General features: G+C 42.7%; 1 long non-coding RNA gene across 1 annotated transcript; it reads right to left on the reverse strand.

Moving 5' to 3' along the window:
* Positions 1 to 1205: 1205 nt before the first annotated feature.
* LOC132666994 (uncharacterized) lies at positions 1206 to 9170 on the reverse strand. Its single transcript, XR_013555399.2, has 2 exons — positions 8913 to 9170; positions 1206 to 1388 (listed from the first exon to the last, which is right to left on the reverse strand). It is a non-coding gene; the product is annotated as an uncharacterized LOC132666994 (long non-coding RNA).
* Positions 9171 to 15134: the final 5964 nt, after the last annotated feature.

Raw genomic sequence — 15134 nt, forward strand, 5'->3', positions numbered from 1 at the left:
ACATAGTGCCTGCCTGCCTTCAAAAAGACCATCTAGGAAGCAAAATGTGAGAGTAAGGTGTCTCACTCTTGAGTACTTGTGAGACCACAGAGCTTGGTTTTACCCTTCAAGCCTGGGGTCCTGGGCTTTGTTTCCTTAATGGTCTTTAAACACAGGCATTCCTTGACTGCTTTCATCTTCCTAGACTTCAAAGCCCAGTTTCCTTTTGTCTAGCCTCGTACAAAAACCACTTCACCTTTCATTCTCTCTGCCCAAAGGCCCTTCTCCCTCAATGCCTTTTGTCAAAATCCTGTCCCTCCTTATGGACTTAATAACAGTCCAAGATGTTTGCATAGTGCTTTTCAGTTTAGAAACCCCATTCACTCATTTAATCTCAGTTCATCCTCACAAATCTTTGGCACGTCACATAGGATGAGTTTTTACACATAAAGTGTAAACACATAAAGAGTTACAATCAGAGAAGCAAAGTGACTTGCCTGAATTGTCACAGCTAGTAAAGCAAGCAGCAAAGAAAGGAACCCCATTTTCTGATTGCAAATCCAATATTCTTTCTGCTTTCCCTTTTCCCCAGCTCAAACCTTATCTTTTCCTTGGAGCCTCCCCAGTTTCACAAGAGGTATTTTGTCCTCTATTCTCTATAGTTCTATAGTGATTTATCTCTACCCTAACTCTAATAAATACTAAGGTTTTCCTCAGAATAGCTTAGCCAGAATATGCTGCTCTTCTAGACTCACTTGTGGCCAGGAAGCAGGCACAAAACCTAAGTGCCACCAGTCACTTAATACCCACCCTAGACTGAGTGTGGTCTGACCCTACAACCCATAGAATTTGGCCTTACTTGCCTCGCTCTAATACTGGTGTTGTTGGATCCTGTCTTTATTTTAAATGCTGATATTTTATTCATCATGCATTTTTCACATTAATTGTTATTTTTTAAATATTGCATTAAAGTATTATCTTGGGGCACTTGGGTGGCTTAGTCAAACGTCTGACTTCAGCTCAGGTCATGATCTCACGGTTTGTGGGTTCGAGCCCCACGTTGGGCTTCACGCTTGCAGCTCAGAGCCTGGAGCCTGCTTTAGAGTCTGTGTTTGTGTGTCTCTCTCTCTGCCCACCCCAGCTTGTGTACTCTCTCTTTCCCTGCCTCTCCCAAAAATAATAAACCTTAAAAAAAAAGAAATGCAAAATCTCAGTTTTGCCCAGACTTTCTAAATCAGAATATGTATTTTAATTGAATCCTACAGGATTTGTATACATGTTAAAGTTGGAGCAGCTCTGGGCTAGCAGGAGCTGAGGACGGTTCCTATCTTCTCATGGAAGGAATATTCAGAGGCAACTGATGTCATTGCTTCCAGTGGGTGAGACACACACTGCCAGGGGTAAGATGCCTGTTGAGAGGTAGAGAGAGACATAGTGTGAGCAGGAGAGGGGTAGAGAGAGGGAGACACAGAACTCAAAGCAGGTTCCAGGCTCTGAGCTGTCAGCACAGAGCCTGATGCGGGGCTCGAACCCACAAACAGTGAGATCATGACCTGAGCCGAAGTCAGACGCTTAACCAGCTGAGCCACCCAGGTGCCCCATGTGGTCTTTGACAAAAGGATGAGCTTCAGCCAGTGAAGCTATGGCAGGTCAGCCTGATGGATTAGAAACAGGTGATTTCCCTGGGACAAAGAACAATTTGGGGCAGTGTTTAGAGAAGGAAAAGGCTAGTGGGTCTGGAACTGGGGAAAAGAGTAAGACATAAAGTGTTAATATTTGAGGCATCTGGCTACCTCAGTTGGCAGAGTGTGCAACTCTTGATCTCTTGTAATCTCCAGCCCCCGCTTTGGGCTTTGGCCGTAGAGCTTACTTACAAAAAAGTGCTAATCATACCATGTAACTCAAGTCCCATGGGGTTGAAGAATAATTTAGTATACTAACAGGTTATTGGTTTTCCAAGAGTTTTTAAATAAACCTGTTATAAAACTGGGAATCTTGGGGCCTCTTGGCTGGCTCAGTTCATGGAGCATGCAACTCTTGACCTTGGGGTTGTAAGTTCAAACCTCCCCTTTGGGTGTAGGGATTTCTTAAAAATAAAATCTTAAAAAGAAAACTAAGGTGGTTTGCTTAGGCAGAAATCCTGAAAAATTCAAAGTAAAAAAGGAACTAAGTGCAAAAGTAGCTTTTCGTATTGTTTCTTGGTTTCAGACTTACAGGTACGCCAATGCATAGTACGTTTTTGCCTGCTTTGAGATTTGTATTTTCTTTAAACTGCTTAATGATGGGGCCAAAATAATTGAGAAGTCTTCAGAAATACAGGTTTTATGCTCAACATCACTCAGCATCAGGGAAATACAAATCAAAACCACAATAAGGTACCACCTCACACCTGTCAGAGTAGCTAGCATTAACAACTCAGGCAACAACAGATGTTGGTGAGGATGCAGAGAAAGAGGATCCCTTTTGCATTGTTGGTGGGAATGCAAATTCGTGCAGTCACTCTGGAAAACAGTATGGATGTTCCTCAAAAAATTAGAAATAGAACTATCCTACGACCCAGCAATTGCACTACTAGGTATTTATCCAAGGGATATAGGTGTGCTGTTTCGAAGGGACACATGTACCCCCATGTTTGTAGCAGCACTATCAACAATAGGCAAAGTATGGAGAGAGCCCAAATGTCCATCGATAGATGAATGGATAAAGAAGATGTAGTATATATATGTATGCATGTGTGTGTGTATGTGTATGTGTATATATATATAATATGTATTATATGTATGGTATGTATATGTATGTATGTGTATGTATACACACACACACACACACACACACACACACAAATGGAGTATTACTCAGCCATCAAAAAGAATGAAATCTTACCATTTGCAACTACGTGGATGGAACTAGAAGGTATTATGCTAAGTGAAATTAGAGAAAGACAAATGTCATATGACTTCACTCATATGAGGACTTTAAGATACAAAACAGGGGGCGCCTGGGTGGCTCAGTCGGTTAAGTGTCCAACTTCGGCTCAGGTCATGATCTTGCGGTTCGTGAGTTCAAGGCCCACATCAGGCTCTGTGCTGACAGCTTGGAGCCTGGAGCCTGCTTCAGATTCTGTGTCTCCCTTTCTCTCTGCTCCTCCCCTGCTCACGCTCTGTCTCTCTCTCAAAAATAAATAATAAAAACATTAAAAAAAAAGACACAAAACAGATGAACATAAGGGAAGGGAAGCAAAAATAATATAAAAACAGGAAGGGGGACAAAAACATAAGAGACTCTTAAATATGGAGAACAAACAGAGGGTTACTGGAGGGGTTGTGGGAGGGGGGATGGGCTAAATGGGTAAGGGGCACTAAGGAATCTACTCCTGAAATCATTGTTGTACTATATGCTAACTAACTTGGATATAAATTAAAAAATAAATAAACTATTTTAAAAAAAGAAATACAGATTAAATTAATTTTTTCCAAATGACTATGCACATGCATGTGTGTGTGTGTGTGTGTGTCCTGATGAGTCAGTGTTTCTTTGGGAATTGAGGCTGAAAACTCTCAAAAACAAATGAAGGATGTGAAGCACCGGCAGGTTCAGTACCCAAATGATGCATGAACCTTTCCCACCTACCCGTTTGGTAGTGAAAATATTAGGAGGGAGGAAATTATACAAACCTTATGGAGCTAGGAAAGAAAGAGAACAGTAATTGTTGAACAAAAAGAGTGATGAAAACAAGTTCCCCAAAGCAAAAATAAATCAAAACCAGCAGTGAAAGAGATGTCACCGACCTCCTTGCTTAGATGGGAACTTTCCTGCAAAACAAAGGAGGTCCTGAGGCTCCCACTGTTGAAAGATTTTCTTTTAACTGGTGGGGTGGAGAGCTGTGAGAATCACAAGACTCCCAAGCTCCCTGAGGAATGTACTAAATCTTCCCATATTTGCAGAGGTCCCAGAACTGTCCTAACTGCCAACTGATAGCTGATCTCATAAATTCCCTAAAAATGTAGGCGTGTGAATCCCATTTGTTCCAAACAGAGGATAGGATATGCCAAAGTGTTCTATTTCCGTATGTTTGAAACATGCTGGGTTAAGTAAAATTATGTGAATTTCCTTATGGCAGGCCTTCTCGGGACGTTTAATAGCATTGTGACTCTCCATCAGGAACGTTTATTATACAAGATGCCATAAATGTATTTGATGTCTCATAGAACATTAGTTGGCATTTCCCTAAACAGACGCTCTGAGGAACACAGATCTAGATACTTGCCATCAGGGTGTGGGTGTGTGGTTATAGGAGAGAGAGGCCAAGATCACTCACTAGTTCTTCTGTAGCTTCTGATCAAAGGAGCAAAAGAGCCAACAGACTGTTACTACTTCCTGGCTTTGAAATATGATCTCATAAATTCCCCTTTAGTTCTAAATTGTGAATAAAGCTTTCAAAACCCAATATCCAAGCTAAAAAGAAACCTAGAGATCACTTCAACTAATCCTTCCATTTTACAAATATGATATAGGCCTATGGATTGGAATTAAGTTGCCCATAGTCACAGGTACATTAAATTGCAAAGTTCCATTAGAAGCAGGTTTCTTGACTTGCTGTCCACTGATCTTTCTCCTCCCCTCTGGTGCCTTTCCATACGACTGAATCCACAAACTAGCAATGGGCTATTATTACATGATTTTGACAAATCTGCCTAATATCAAAAATGAGATCTAAGCCAGCTGATGGCCCATACTATCTCAAACAAATCTCAATGTGATAAAATAATTCAGACAGTCACAGTCATTGGCATTTGAAGCGGCAGGATTTGACCTGTGGTTTCAACATCACATTCTTTATCTCTGAGGCCATAGCTTCATGATATCTTCCTTGAAAACTGAAAACATTTTAACTTATTTATTTTTAATTTTTATTCATTTATTTATTTTTTTGAGAAAGAGAAATAGAGAAAGCATGCATGAGTGGAGGAAGAGCAGAGAGAGGGGGAGAGAGAGAATCCCAAGCAAGCTCTGCATTGCCAGCACAGAGCCCAACACGGGGCTCAAACCCACCAACAGTGAGATCACGACCCAAGCCGAAATCAACAGGCGCTTAATTGATGGTGCCCCTGAAAACTGAATTTTTAAGTCATGTAGATGTCATGGCCCATCTCTCCTTATAAAGTGTTTTTTTTTTTTTTTAACATTTATTTATTTGAGAGAGAGAGAGGGGCAGAGAGGCAGAAAGAGAGGGAGAGAATCCCAAACAGATCATGCTGTCAGCAAAGGGCCTTACACAGTTCATCAAACTGATGAACCTGATCATGACCTGAGCCGAAATCAAGAGTCGGCCGCTTAACTGACTAAGCCACCCAGGTGCCTCTCTCCTTATAAAGTTTTAAAACAGGGTTCTATTCAAAAAATAGATCAAGGATTCTTTCAAGTTCAAAATGAAAATCTCATTCCTACCTCTGTCTCCCTCCCTCCCACTTCTCACCTTCCATTTCCACATAATTAGCCATTGGTATTAGTGTTTTGTGTTTCCTTCCAGAGTTCTTTTTAAAAATTTTATTTATTTATTTATTTATTTATTTATTTATTTATTTTTGGTAATCTCTATACCCAACATGAGGCTCAAGCTCACCACCCTGAGATTAAGAGCAGATGCCCCTCCAGCTGAGCCAGCCAGGTGCCCCTCCTTCCAGAGTTCTTTACACACATATGCATATAGAGTCATTTTTCTCCCTTATTGACACAAATGGCATGATATCTTTATTAGGCACGTCTCTTCCCCTTCAGGCTTTAGTGTCCCCCATTTAAATGTTTATTTAGTTATTTTTAAGAGAGAGAGAGAGTGCACAGGCAGAGGAAGGGCAGAGATGGGGGTGGGGGTGGGGGGGTGGAGACACAGAATCAGAAGCAGGCTCCAGGCTCTGAGCTGTCTGCACAGAGCCTGATGTGGGGCTCGAACTTTCAAACTGCAAGATCACGACCTGAGCCGAAGTCGGACGTTTAACCGACTGAGCCACCCAGGTGCCTCTAGGTTCCCCCATTTATAAAGAAAGGATATTGTCCTACTTCCACCCACTCCTCTGAACTTGTCAGATGCTGGGCATGCATTAAGCCCCCTGCTACTCACTCTGCTTCTCTTGACGATGTTTGGCCTTTTGGAAAGTCACACTTGCATGGCTGGTTTTGTCAGTGACCTCAAATTTAGAACGCTCAGGGTGTGGTCTGTAGACTCTGGTATTTCATGCTTTAAGAAAATCCAGGACAGAAATGTCAACATTTCCAAAGCAAATGAGGGAGTGGTTGTTTGCACTACAAATGAACCTTGCAAAATGATTCACCAAAGGCAACTTTCATGTATTTACATATATTTTGTTTATTAAATAAATAATACTTATACTTGGTACAAAATGCAAAAGAGTATACAATGCAAATGTCCCACTTTCATCCCTGGTGACCAAGCTCTCCTCCCTGTGGGCCGGTTTTCTCCTTAGTTTCTTGTTTCCATAGTTTTTGCATACACAAACATATCCATATATATCCTTTTTTGAAAACAGCATTCTATTTTGTGTGTGTGTGTGTGTGTGTGTGTGTGTGTGTGAGCTCTACATTCAAAGTGGGGTTTGAACTCACGACCCTAAGATCAAGAGTCACATGCTCTACCGACTGAGGCAGCCAGGTGCCCTAAAAATAGCATTCTAAAGACAGTTTGGCACCTTGTACTTCTCACTAAAGAAAACCATCTTGGTGCGGCATCTGGGTGGCTCAGTCAGTTAAGTGTCCGGCTTCAGCTCAGGTCATGATCTCACAGTTTGTGGGTGGGTTTGAGCCCCATGTCCAGCTCTGTGCTGACAGCTCAGAGTCTGGAGTTTCCTCCAGATTGTGTTTCGCTCCTTCTGCCCCTGCCCCCACCCCCGCCCCCCACACGCTCTGTCTTTCTCTCAAAAATAAATAAACAGGGCACCTGGGTGGCTCAGTCGGTTAAGCATTTGACTTCGGCTCAGGTCATAATCTCACAGTTCATGGGTTTGAGCCCTGCATCAGGCTCTGTGCCGACAGCTCAGAGCCTGGAGACCGCTTTAGATTCTGTGTCTCCTTCTCTCTCAGCCCCTCCCCTGCTCACACTCTGTCTCTCTCTCAAAAATAAACATAAAAAATTCTAAAAAAATAAATAAACGTTAAAAATTAAATAAAAGAAAATCATCTCGAGAATTCTTTTTTTTCCTTTTTTAAAATGTTTTTCTTTCTTTTTTTTTTTTTCTAAAGGCCTAGACCAGCTGTGCTAAGGAGTTTATTTTTAATTTTTTTTTAACGTTTATTTATTTTTGAGACAGAGAGAGACAGAGCATGAACGGGGGAGGGGCAGAGAGAGAGGGAGACACAGAATCCGAAGCAGGCTCCAGGCTCCGAGCCATCAGCACAGAGCCCGACGCGGGGCTCGAACTCACGGAGCGCAAGATCGTGACCTGAGCTGAAGTCGGACACTTAACCGACTAAGCCACCCGGGCGCCCCTAAAATGTTCTTTAAGAGATAGAGCACGCACACGTGCACATTAGCGGGGGGAGGGCAGAGGGAGAGGGAGAGAGAGAATCCCAAGCAAGTTCTGCACTGACAGTGCAGAGCCTGACACAGGGCTCAAACCCATGACCCCGGGATCACGAGCTGAGCTGAAATCAACAGTCGGATGCTTAACCTACTGGGCACCCAGGTGCCCCAGAAATCCTTTCATGTCAAGGCAAATAAAACTGCCTCATTTGTTTAGGGTTATATAATGGTTCAGTGACAGATATACCAAAACGAATTCATCTAAAAGGGGTTCTTTTCAATAGTGAACTCTATTATTCAACTGACAGTCTCATTTCATCCCTGAAGTCCTATTTTCAGCTGCACTCTATTGTAGGAGCAAGATTCTCTCTCAAGGTGCTTCCCATTGTGCACAACGCACAATCAGAGAAGGTATCAGCACCTACAGGCCAACTTGTGCCAGACAGAAACTCACAAGTATTTTCACCTCCTAACTCTTAAGGTTGAACCTCAGATTGCTTCAAGACCCTCAAAGCTTAGTCTTCCTAATTTTTATTTTTATTTTTTTTAGAAGGGGGAGGAGGGAGGGACAGAGGAAGAGAGAGAGAGAATCTTAAGCAGGAGCAACCCCGAGATCATCACCTGAACCGAATTCAAGAGTCGGACACTCAACCTACTGAGCCACCCAGGTGCCCTCTTCCAAATTTTTAGAATAAGTTTTTGCCTCTGTCTAATTTTTAGAATAAGTTTTTCTCCCTGTCTCTCCCACTCTTTCTCTCTCCCTACTCCTTTCTCATTACCGAAAGCTGAACAATCTAATGTAGCTTTTTTTTTTTTTTTTTAAGCACCTAACTTTTGAAACCTCCCTCATTCTCCGAAGCTCTGACTACCCCCCTAATGACCACGGGCAGCTCTTCCTCTGGGTGGTTCCCAGCTCTGCCCTCACGACAATAAAGCTCCTCTACCATCATACTTATTAAAAGAATAGGAAAAACCTTGACCAGAGGTAGGGGATACCTCATCTCCCAGCCCTCAGTGTAGCCAAAGGGGCCCAGGCAGCCTCGGGAGCCTCATCCACCATTCACCACAGGAGATGTAGAAATATTGTCGTGTTTTATTGTGTGATCATTGGAATGATTGAGGGGCCCTGATGAGCCCCTTGGGAGGAAACACTGTCCATAGCAGAGTTTGGCACACGGTGCGTTCTCGTGAACGTGACTGATCGATTAGCTGGTTGAATAATATAATCAGGCACTGGGAACTTGATAAAAAGTAGTCATTATGATTACTATTATGTCTTCTCACTGTTTTGTTGTCATTGTTCCCCCAACCCAAAGAAAGAAGATCTGACTCCCACAGATATTTTATAATCCTAATCTTAGTCGACCTCTTATTTCACTTGCTTAAAATATTCACTTGCCTTAGTTCTGTGATATGACATTCTCGGGCTTTTCTTCCTGTCTCTGCATCTCCTCGGCTGCTTCTTCCTCTTCTAGACCTTTAGATGTTGGAGCTTTTCCAAGCTTAGCTCTGTGTCCTCCTCTCTCCCCCTGAGCCACATCGGTGACTCCTGGGCAAACTGTGTTCTGATGCCCCCCAGATTGGTGTTTTCAGCCCACAGCCCTCCTCTGAGCCCCACACCCATGAATCAGACTGCCTCTCCATCGGCTCTTCTGGAACCGACCCAGATGAAGCGTCTGCCACCTAGAGGAGTGAGGACTCGAAATCGGAATAAAAGCACTGAAATAGAAGGGGGTTTTGTGTGCGTCTGGAATTTGTACCCGCGCTACTAGCTATTTCAAATCTTTTTCACCTTCTTCAATTCTTTGATTTTACCAACCTCCCCACCCACCAACACACCCCAATTAGCAGATTCTATCACTTCCCGCTTCCCAGAGACCATCAGACAGTTCCCTCGCCTTCTGCCACCAAATCTACAGACATCTGCACTCTCAGGCTTTTCTCCTCCTGGTTAGGCCGAGTTCCTACATGGGCTTCGGTTTGTGTCACTTCTAGTCCCTCAGGGGTCCTTTGCAACTGGGTGTCCACCCTCCCTCTCCGCTCTCCTTTACCCACTCTTGCTGCTTCCTAGAAATGTTGATGCACGTTCAAAGAACCTCCGACTTAAAAGCCTCTTTGGGGCGCCTGGGTGACTCAGTCGGCTCAGTTAAGCCGCTGACTTGGTTTAGGCTCAAGTCATAGGGTCGTGGTTCCTGAGTCCGAGCCACACGTCAGGCTCTGCGCTGGTATTCTCTCTCCTTCTCTTTCTGCCCCTCCCCCTCTCGTGTTCTCTCTCAAAATAAACTAAAAAAAATTTAAAAATTAAAAAAAAAAAAAAAAAAGCTTTAAAAGCCTCTTCCTTTGACCGCATATCGGACTCCTACCTACTACGCTTTACCATTCCCTTCCCAGCCACGTTTCATGAGGTGTCTCTGTTTACCATCTTCATTTCTATACCTCCCACATATCTCAGGCTCCTGCAATTTTGCTTCCATCCCACAGTCTGCTGAGACCAGCCTTGACAAAGGCAACACCAGTGTCTTCTGTATTCTTTAAATCCAATGGTCTTCACGTTGCTTGACCTCTCTGCAGCATTCACCAGTATTGGCCTGTCCCTTATCCTTGTTCCATTGTTCTTTTCCTTATGACAACATTTCATAAATGGTTTGGGGTGGCTCACCTGGTAAATGCCAGCCCAGGGACCATGTTTGCTTTCTACCTTCACGAACACCTAGTTTTCTCTAACTCACCCTTCAGGTCTCCGCACAAGGCAACCTTCCCCGTTCCCCCAGACCTGTCTGTACAGTTCCCTGTTTTGCCTGAGTAGCAATTATCACAGATTGCAATTAGATGTCTTAGGCTCATTCTGCACCCCCCAGATGTTCCCTCTGAGTTGTATCTAATTTCCAGGGACTGCGGTGGTGGCAAGGCACAGGGGAGGGTGGCTCTTTGCTCTTGTATATCACCTAATGTGCTGCCCGGGTGAAAAGTACCAACAGCTCACAGTCCTCATGAATGTTAGTTTGAAAGGATCTGAATACTTTCCTTCATTGTCCTCACACATTTAATTTTTTCCCTATGTTTTTCCAGACCTTGTCCAAAGCAACCATTGGAAATGATTGAAGCATCAGTCCCCAAGTGGCCTGATGGTGGCCACACGACCTCCTTGTATGAAATTTCGCCTAACGACAACCACTGAAGCCACCAAAACAATTATAGAAGCTCCCTCCCCTCATCCTTGTTCCTAACCCCTACCCCAGAAGGCCTGGCCCAGTTGTAGGGAACACAAAACAGGGCCTGGAGTACACAAGCTTCTGAATTCTCCACTCACCATCTCCTCAGTCAGGGGATCCTGATCTCATGTAGAGGTCAAGTAGATTCTTCCAAACCTTGGGTGTTGTCTTTTCACCTGAGTCTTTTCTGTTTCCCGCAGGGTCCTGGCTGCAAAGTCACGAAAAGACTCCTCTTTTAGCTGGGCCCACCCTTGCCTGAATTGAGACCACAAAGATTTAGTTCACCCAATGGGGGAAAAGGTCATGCACGGGACAAAATCCTGGGGACAAAAGCCATCAGTTGATATTCCAAAGTAGCCTCCTGACACAATAGTAGGGATATTGAGAATCTGGGGAAATATGGATTTGGAGATAATAGATGAATCCAGAACTTCCTGATGTCTTTAGTAGATAAACAGATATGGCAGAAGGGGAAAAAAATCATTTTTCCAGAGAGTTAGAAAAAGAAGCGTTGTTTTTTTTGGTTTTTTTTTTTTTTTACTTTTTTAACGTTTATTTATTTTTGAGACAGAGAGAGACAAAGCATGAACAGGGGAGGGGCAGAGAGAGAGGGAGACACAGAATCTGAAACAGGCTCCAGGCTCTGAGCTGTCAGCACAGAGCCTGACGCGGGGCTCGAACCCACGGACCGTGAGATCATGACCTGAGCCGAAGTCGGACGCTTAACCGACCGAGCCACCCAGGCGCCCCAAAGAAGGGTTGTTTGATCTTCAGCTTTACACAGAGAAATTTCTGGAGCAAAATGTGAAGATTTTGTGGTTGTTGAATTGCAGAGGGTATGAGTCATTTATAAATATTAGGGAAAATTAAACATGTGCTTGTGCCCAAATGTAGCTAGCAAGAAAGTTAATGATCACCCCCATATCTCCCCTTAATTACCTAATTAATCTAAATACCTCCTACCATCTTCTGACCTTGGTCTTCCCACATGTCCCCATTTATTGTGTATGACCTAAATGAAACAGCATGATCACCCCAAACAAAAAAACCCACAGATAACCAGGAGAAGCCACATGTTTGAGAAAGACTCCCATTATATTTTCAAGTACTCTGTATTAACACACACTTTTTTTTTTTTTTTTTTTTTAGAATCTCAAACCCTGGGAGGAGGATTTAAGATGCAAGTCAAAGGCAAAGTGACCTCATGCTTTTTCTTCAAATACTGCTGGTTCTCAAGAGGCAGGAAGCCAACTCCAGAGGCCTCTTGCTTTGTGATAATCCTTCAGGACACAACAGAACAACAAAGCACCAAATGTTTGCCTGTAGGTGGCTATACTTGACACAGACCAGGATGAGGTCTGTCCAGCTGCCTCTCTCTCAACACCAAAATGCACCTTGAGATCTGGCTCTCTTTGGCTGATTAATATCTTTTCTTCTTGTTGACATCCGTGCAATGGAAATCTGGCCTTTGGGGGCCCCTGCAGATGACTTTCTCCCATGATACTCTCTCTATCTGCCTTTGTTTTTGGAAGCTGTTTTTATGCTCACTTAGACTTCTCTTTGGAGAGACAGCATTGGAGAAAACTGAAATAATTGGACTCTGGGGAGAGCTGAGTTGCAGAGCTGAGGCTTAAATGAACTGACAACATAATTTTCTCCATATCATGTTTTTAATTTCAAAAGCCTGCTCAAAAACTGGCTCCTAATTGAAGAATTCTATTTTTTTTTCATCATCATCATCATTATTATTGTATATTACTATTAGCAATCAGTTATTGCATACCTACTCAATAAACATCGTGCTGGGCCCTCGAGCTCATTTTCTGGCATCCGTAAGAAACAAGAATTGTGGGTTTTGTTTTGTTTTGTTTTTTACCGCTTATTTATTTATTTTGAGAGAGAGAGAGAGAGAGCGAGCATGAGTGGGGCAGGGGCAGAGAGAGAGGGAGAGAGAATCCCAAGCAGGCTCAGTATGGAGCCTGACTTGAGGCTCGATCCCACAAACTTTGAGATCATGACCTGAGCCAAAATCAAGAGTCAGACGCCCAACCAACTGAGCCACCCAGGTGCCCCAGAAACAAGTATTGTTAATCCTATCTCAGAGATTTGAAAACTGAGTGTCAGAAATAAAAGGCTAATAAAGGGCAGACAGAGGCAAATTAAATGGGAAGCTAATGAAACTAAGGAAATTCAAGGTACCCTGTCTTACATGGAACTCTTTCAAGGGCCTGCACCTAATATTGCATGCATAAGCTTTAGTCTTCTCCTTAAGAGGAGCTTTCAATATTGTATAGAATTCAGTCCTCACCAAATCTGGATCTGTTCCTGATGTGGAGCCCAGAATTATCTGACTTTGAAGCCTATGCTCTTCACACAGAACTATTGTTCATCATGAAATGCAAAAGTCAGAAATTATGCTCCCTAAATCTGCATAATGTCAAATATGCCAATACCCTGTTCAAATACTATGTGAGTCACTTGTTTGTGGAATCAGAAACACATATCAGCCGAGACTCATCTGTCACCATGTGGCTGGTGGGATGAGAGTCATATGAGAGAGTGGTTCAAAGGACAGGCTTTGGTGCTGACTCCCTGAGTTAGAATTCTCGTTCTCCCACTTCATCTTTAGCTGTGTGTGTTTAGGGAAGTTACTTAACCTCTCTGTGCCAGAGTTTCCTCTTCTGAAAAATAGGTACAATAATGGTTCCTACTGCATAGGAATTTATGCATGTCTGTGTGTATTAAACGAGTTAAAACGTTTTTTCAAACTGTAGGTCAAGAACCATTAGTGAATCATGAAATCAATTTAATGAGTTAACCAGCATTTAAAAAAAATTTTTTTGTTTGTTTATTTTTGAGAGAGAGAGGCAAAGCTTGAGCAGGGGAGGGGCAGAGAGAGGGAGACATAGAATCGAAGTAGCCTCCAGGCTCCGAGCTGTCAGCACAGAGCCCGATGAGGGTCTTGAACTCACGGACAGTGAGATCATGACCTGAGCTGAAGTCGGACGCTCAACCTACTGAGTCACCCAGTAGCCCCCAGCATTTTTGTTTTTTTAAATAGAAGATATCAGATTGCATTGCACATAAGGTAAGTAATTGGTCTTTTTTTTTTCATGTTTATTTATTTTTGAAAGAGAGCGCAAGCACGAGCAGGGGAGGGGCAGAGAGAGAAAGGGAGGCGGAGGCTCTGAAGCGGGCTGCAGGCTATCAGTGCAAAGCCCAACGTGGGGTTTGAACCCATGAATCGGGAGATCATGACCTGAGCCAAAGTCGTATGCTCAATTGACTGAGCCACCCAGCACCACCCCCATAATTGTTTTCTGAAAGTTTCGTTTCTGTTGTATATAGTATGAAAGTATGTATATATGTATGACTGTGCTGTATTACTCTGTAAAATGTTGCTGTGAGTCACCATCCAAAAGTTTTGAAAACCTGTGAATGAATACAACCAAAGCCATTAGAAGCATACTGGGCATCTTGTGAGCACACGGTAAATGTTAGTTATTACCATGGTGGTAGACCTACGAAAGTAATCATAGGTGTGCTTAATGTAGTCCAGATGTTTTGTTTGTATTATTTGTGTCCTTTAAAACAAGTTGCTCTGGAGACCACAAAATCAATTTTGTGGGTTGGGACAGAACCAATGTTTACTGTTAGGTAGACAAAACAGTATTAATGGAATGTTTTACACCTGCCCACTGGTTGTTTCGATATTGTTTGCTTCCAATGTATATTTCGGATGGAATCATTTAAAAAGCTCATCTTTCTAAGCTCCTGCTCCCTACAAAGGGAAATGGTACAAGAATGTATAAAAAATAAAAATCTGTGGGGCCCCTGGGTGGCTCAGTCGGTTAAGGGTCTGACTTCGGCTCAGGCCATGATCTCACAGTTCACGAGTTCGAGCCCCACGTTTGGTTCTGTGCTGACAGCTCAGAGCCTGAAGCCTGCTTCAGATCCTGTGCCTCCTTCTCTCTCTATTCCTCTCTTACTCCCACTCTGTCTTTCTCTCTCAAAAACAAATAAAGATTTTTTTTTAATTTAAATAAAAATCTAAGAAAAAAATTATATGTCTCATGTAATCCTAATGTTCCTTTAAAAATAATGTTTTATTATTATAAAATCATGCATGTCCAGGGTAAGGGTAGAAAGCTAGAAAATCCAACTAAGCAAAAACATAATAGCATCATCCCATTACCAGAGATTACCGCTGTTAAGATCTTAGTTAACATCAATTTGTATCTTTTTTTTATATACCTAGTTTTTAATTCAATAAAATTATATCCTACATATTATTTTGTGAACCTTTTTTTCAGTCAACAATCTCTTTCTCTTCACTCCTGTAGACTTTCGTTTTATTTGATATCCAAACTATATTCAAATTTCCCCCCAAATATCCTTCTTAGCAAGTT

Source organism: Panthera onca, chromosome B2 (genome assembly GCF_046562875.1).
Source record: "Panthera onca isolate mPanOnc1 chromosome B2, mPanOnc1 haplotype 2, whole genome shotgun sequence".
NCBI classification, from domain to species: Eukaryota; Metazoa; Chordata; class Mammalia; order Carnivora; family Felidae; genus Panthera; species Panthera onca.